The following is a 6,758-nucleotide window of genomic DNA, read 5'->3' as shown; positions in this document are numbered from 1 at the left end:
GAAGTCTACAGACAAACGAGGAGACGAGACTTTTCGCCCGGGACACACGAAAGGCGCGGGGTAACTTCCCTAATAAACGGAGAGCTCCTGGAGGCCGAAACGGTAAAGACCTGGCCAAGGCAGGAAGGTGGGCAAAGAGGGAGAAAACCGGCAACTCACAGGAAGGTACAAACGGCTGACAGACCTCCGGGACCAAAATCACGACCCGACTCTCGCAGGAGCGCCACAGCGAGAGCGCGGACACGCGCGATCGGCCGGCGCTCTCCTCAGGCCGGGCCGTGGGGCGCGGATGCGGGAGGAGACCGCGCGGCAGGACGCGGCCGGCGACCCCGCGGAGCCAGCGAGACGCGCGGGCTGGAGCCCGCGGGGCGGCCCGGTAAGTGCCCGCGGTCGTTCGTGAGGGACGCGCACACACGCAGGGGACACCTCCGGGCCCGGCAACCCGGGACCCTAGGGGAGGGACTTGCCCCTTCCCCAGACCACACTGCCTGGATCTCCCTGTCAGACACGCATTTCTTTCTCAGCAGTAAAATCAATGAATTAGGAAAATGTACCCTTTGATCCAAGCATTCCACTCTCTAAAGAACTAAAGCAAAGAAAATAAGCAGAGATGCGGAAAAGCTTCTATGCAAGCATATTCACAGAGCATCATTTATGATTAGAAAAATGTGCTCTGCAGAAGAATTAGACTGTATTCCGGGAAAGCCATACAGTTTTATGTGTCCAATAAAAACGTTAGATTTTAATTTTAAAGGAAAAGAGTCATAAGAAACAGCTAATTTCAAAAAGCAGGTTACTTCAGAACACATAGACTATGATACCCAAAATTAATTTTTATATTTATACTTAGAAAGTATAAATATTTATAAATCAATGGTTGCTTGGTACATTAAGAAGCTATTGGTTTGGGGTGGGGTGGGAGGTGTTTTAAACTCCCCAAGTCTTCAACAGTCTCTTCTCACCCAGGAGTGCCACATAAACATAAAACCAAAATGAAAACATTGTATTCGCTATGCACCTTTGAACCGCATTTCCCAGGAGCCTCTATAGAAATTCTAGAGGCACCACTGAAAGTGAATGTGGTTTATGTACTACCCTTAGGTCAGAGATTTTCACGTCTGGCCATACATTAGGATCCCCTGGGGAGCTGGTACACCCTGTAGGTGCCCAGGGTCCCACAGAGGTGTTTGGGAGCTCACCAACTGGTTAAGGACTGGAAGCTGATTTCAACACATTCTATGGGCCTCATCCCCTTGCCTTCTCACGGGCCTCTATCTGCAATACAGGTTTTTCTCTGGATCCCAGGTCATTCATTCCCATCGGATACCAAACACTCTCAGAGCTCCTCCAGCTACTACCCCAATTCTCAGCACTCCCTTCTGCTACCCTCTTGATAGAGTGGTCTTCAGTCACTGACTCCACAGCCTTACCGCATTCTCTCCCCTCACCATGCCCCACGGGCCTTCATCCTTTCCACAACCCTGAAACTGCTCAGCAATTTCAGCAGTTCCTTTATGGCCGCGAGACTTGTTGTTCTTAGTCTCACTCCATCTTTCAATAACATTCAACATCCTCATTAAAACAAACCCCCACACTCTCAGATTTACAGTGACAATACACTACCCTGGTTCCCTCCCACGTCAATGGCTCTTCTCCATCCTCTTAGCTGGCTTCTGCTCTGTTCAACCTCTCAATGCTCAGAACTTGGTCACTAGACTTCCCCATCAATACCCACTCCCTAGGTAGCAGTCTCAACTAGATGCATGGTTTAAGTACCACCTGCATGCCAATAGATCCCAAATTTAAATCCTCTGCCACAAAATGCTCTACAAAAGCCCAGTCTCATATATCCAACCGTCTGCTTAATAGCTGACTACTCCAACGGGATGTCTAATAGGCAACTCAAAACATTTAAACAAATAGTAATTTCCCTTCTCCCTGTTTCTATAAACAGCACCAGTCATGGCAGCCAAAAATCTTGCAATTGTTCTTAATTCCCCTTTTCCTTACCACCAACATTCAATTCATTAACAAGTCCTGCTGACTCTACATCCAAGACACATCCCAAATTTGTCCCATGTTTTCCTCTACATGATAGTCCTAATTACCATGATTTCCCCTAGCTATTAACCTACTCACTTGACTACCTGCTTCCACTCCAAACCCTCCACCTCCACTGTTCCCCAGACAGCATCCAGGGTGATGATCTTCTTTAACCGCAAGTAAGACATCAAGTTGCAGCTTGAATTACCTCCTATTCACAACCCCAAACACACTTCAGTTTAAGTCTAAAATCCATACACCATGAACAAGGTTAAAAGGCATCAATATCTTTTGTCATGAAGAATGTTAAATATCTGTGATGTAAAATTTAATAAACTTTTCCTTCAGATTTCTGTTTTTTATACCTTAAGAAATCCCTCCCCACACTCAAGTCATAGATCTTCTAATAGCCTTAAGTTTTAGTTTTTTTATGTTTATTTTTGCATATGTTCTACAGTAGTGATCTAATTTTTCTCCTGATATATATCATGTTTCTGTATACGAGTGAACCTTTTCCTAAACTCTCTAGTCGGCCCCACTGGCCCATCTATTTGTGTGCATTAATATATAATATTATTTATTACAGCTTTGCAATGCCTTGATTATCTGAAAGGACAACTGCTTTACCTTGTTTTGCAAAAGTGTCTTTGGCTATTCTTAGCCCTTGACTGACATTTTACTGAATCTATAGAGAAATTTAAAGAAAAATGAAAACATTTTATCAAGACCTCCCATCTTTGCGTATGGTCTATACCACTCATTTATTCATGTCTTCTATGGCCATCTACAATATAATGTAATTTTTTTCCCATAAATGTCTTATTTGACTTTAGGAGGTCTTTTTCCCTATTACTTATCTAACTGATTATTTTTTGAGTTACCACAGTGTATAGCTCCTTTTTTTAAAAATAAATTCATACTTACAGAAAATTTGCAAAGATAGGGTAAACATTCCTTCCGTAGTTTCCCCTGATGTTCACATCTTATCTAATTTTGGTACATTGTCAAATGAAGAAATTAACATTAGTACAAAACTATTAATTAAACTACAGACTTTACATAAATATTTTCCTTCTGTCCCAGGATCCCATCCAGAACACCACATTACATGTAGTTTTTATGTCTCCTTAGACAATTCCAGGCTATGGAATTGTCTCAGTATTTCTCAGTATTTCCTTGTTTATCATGACTTAGGCAGTTTTGAGGAGTGCTAGTCTATTTTTTAGAATAGCTCTCATTTTGAGTCTGTCTGATATTTTCTCATGATTTGCCTTGGGTTATGAGTTTTTGAGAATTGTCTGCTATTGCTTTTTATATGTTGATTTGTCTTATCCAGTGAGTGTGCTGCACTCTTCTTGTTGGTTCTAATAGTTTCTCTACAGATCTTCCTGTTTTTTGAAATATTAACATCTTTATTAATGACGATTTTTAAATTTTGATTGACAATTATATCTCATTTCATGATCATAATGCATTCGATAGGACCTCTGGGGTGACTGGAGTAAGTCTTTATTCTGCACTTGAAAGGGGATGCTTACCTTTCACCATGAAGTGAAAATGTCCACAACAATCTTTTTTGTAGAGCCTCTTTACTGGGGGTTAAGGAAATTCCCTCAAGTTCTAGTTTCCTAAAAACTTCATCATGGGTAAGTTTAATTTTTATACAATGACTTTTTAATATCTATTGGGAAGATTATACTTTATTATTTTACTAATCTGTTAACGTGGAGAATTACGGCAAATTTTGATGTTGAAACATGTTGCATTCCTAATCCCTATTCGATCATGATTGAGGGTTTGATTTGTATACACATGCAGCGGGATACTTCGGGGTTATATTTTACTTTTGGTTTTTGCATCTAATTTCTTTATTATACTTTGTTTTCGATATCAAGGTTATACTAGCCATATAAAATGATTTGGATTGTTATCTTGTTGTTTATAGTCTCTAAGACAGTTCACAAAAAATAAAGATTCTCTGATTTTTTTAAGTTTAATATGTCACTGTAATATTACCTAAATCTGATGTCTTTTTGCATGGAATAGTTTGGACTTAGTTTCCTTAGTTTTGTACTTATACTTCTGCTGTCTTGAGTCAATTTTGGTCATTTACATTTTACAAGAAAATTGTCCAATTCACTTAAATTAATTAGCATATAACAATTCACAGTATTCTTTTGATTTTCAATCTCTTCCTCGCTGTTAATTATGCCTTTTCCATTACTAATATCATTTATTCTTGTTTTCATCAGATTCATTAAAGATTTGACAATTTTACGTATTTTAAAGCGCTTCTGACCATATTCTCTTCTTTTCCATTTAACTAATCTCTGTTCTTTATTATTTCCTTCCTTATTTGGGTTTCTTTTTCCTAGCATCCTGACTTGCATATTTAATTCCTTTACCTTCAATCTTTCCTAATTTTTAACAGATACATTTAAGGCTATAACATTGTTGTTTGGTACTGTATTCCATTGTTTCAGTTAGATTTCCTCTTAGTCACATGAAGGAATGTGTTTAGGTTTCCAAGGTCTTTAAAAATCTTTTGATTATAGATATCTAATTTAACTGCATTATAGCCAAATGATATGTCCTATATATTATTATTTGAGATTTGTTAAAACTTCGATTGTGATCTTAGGATATAATCAATTTTAATTTTTCGATGTGTCAGAGAAGAATGAGCATCTCTAATTATCAGGGACCAATTTCTATTTGTGTTTATTGGATCAGGCTTATTGTGTGTTTTTTTCATTTTCAGTATTCTTACTAATTTTCTGTCTGCTTGATATATCAGTTCTAAATCATTATAATAAAACCTCCCATTATGCCTTTGATTTTATACATTGCTCTTGGTAATTCTTTTAGTTTTTGCTTTATATATCCAAGGCCATGTTTTTAGGTAGAAACAAGTCCATGATTTCCTCCAAATCAGATATCAAGGAAATTAACCTAGCTATCTGCCTTTAACAGGGGAGCTAATCTGTTCACATCTTAAATTTCTGATATATTTGTTACATGTGCCTTTTCCTTTGCCTCTTATTTTCTCCTTTCCTGCCTTCTACTAAGTTGATCAAGTTTTCTTTACTTCTCTTTTTTCCCTTTGCTAATTTGAAAGCTTTCAATTATATTTCAGTTACTTCACTGTCTTTAAATTCCCAATTAATATACAAGTACATATTTCTTAGCAGAGTATAAAATAATGAAGGGTCTTCTCATACCTTAGCAATTCACTGAATTTCCTATTTCCACTTTCCTGGTTCTTGTCTAGAATTAGCTATACCTTTTTTAAACAAACCCAAAACACAATTTTTACAGTCAATGATTAATTATATTTACTGATATTTTGAGAATTTATTCACTCATTCTTGTTCCTTAATTTTACTCCATCTAGGTTCATTTTTTTCTCACTGTAATAAATCCTTAAATAAGCCTTTCAGTGTACAAGGTAGTCTACCTAGCCATTTGTATTTCTAAAAATGGCTTTAAAAGGTATTTTGAATGACAGTTTATCTAGATATGGAATTCTAAGATGACCCTTATCGTCTCTCTATATTCTGCAGATATGATCCCACTGTCTCCTGACATCTAACACTGCTGATGACGAGGTCTGCTATCATCTAAATGTTCCTAATAACATTGGTTTTTCCCTCTGTAGCTTTTCAGTGATGTTATGTGTGAATTTATTTTTGTTTATCCTGCTCAGGGCTTGTGTGAAAATCTTTATTCCATTCTGGAGAATTCTTGGCTGGTATATCTTGGCCAATATAGCCTTTCTGCCATTCCAGCTCTCTTTTCTTCTCTGCGTATTAGAGATTATTGGCCTTTCTTAATCTACCTTCCATTTATCTTCTTTATTTTTCTTATTTTTGGGGGTTGCTTTCTGAGTAATTCCTCTAACTGCATCCAGTATAGTGTTTCCCTTTCTGTGGTTTACAATGGCTATGTATTTTTTTATGTCTAAGATTTTTAATCAGTACTTTTTTATATCCACCTTTCTCAAATGGGTGAACATTTATGAATACTATTCTTTATCTCTCAGGAATCTTAAAGTCACATTGAAACTGTTAGAATTGCATTTTTGTCAGTAATCAATTCTTATCCTGACTGTTGATTTTGTTATCTTGCTTACTGTAAGTTTTCCTAAGTTTAACTCAGTGCTTTTTAATTTTAGTTTCTGAGCATTTCTCTTATGGGATATCTCCCTGTCCCCCACCACATCTAGCTTTTTTTTTGGGGGGGGGGGGTCTCTCCCTTGCCCCTGAGAAACTTATTCCTGAGATAAGTCTTATATTGTTAGCTGGGGGCTCTGTGTCATCTGATAAAGGTGTATATTAGTCAATGAGAAAAATTTAAGCTTAAGTTGGGTCCACTCTGCATGGCTGTGTTTTTACCTCCTGCCACTGCTCACAATATATGCTGGGTCCTGTGTAACCATTACTGGTTTTATTCAGTCTCAGTTCATGTCAGGAGAATCTCGCCCCAGCCCGTCTGACAAATGAGCCTGGCACGGCAGTATGCATAGGGTGCTTCTGGACCTCTTTACTCCACAGCAGTCAAACTGTTAGCTACCTCTGCCTATTTAAAGATCAGAAATGTAGCAGGTTTATGTCTTCAAGGCCCACAAATCCTTGTTTCTCTGTTCAGTTTTTGATCCATACAGATTTCCGATGTATCTCTATCACTGCCAGTTTATATTAAAGAAGAGGATGGTC

The sequence above is a fragment of the Camelus bactrianus genome, chromosome 9 (assembly GCF_048773025.1).
Source record: "Camelus bactrianus isolate YW-2024 breed Bactrian camel chromosome 9, ASM4877302v1, whole genome shotgun sequence".
Taxonomy (NCBI): Eukaryota; Metazoa; Chordata; class Mammalia; order Artiodactyla; family Camelidae; genus Camelus; species Camelus bactrianus.
The sequence above is the reverse complement of the archived record's forward strand: the minus strand, read 5'-3'. Positions refer to the sequence as shown.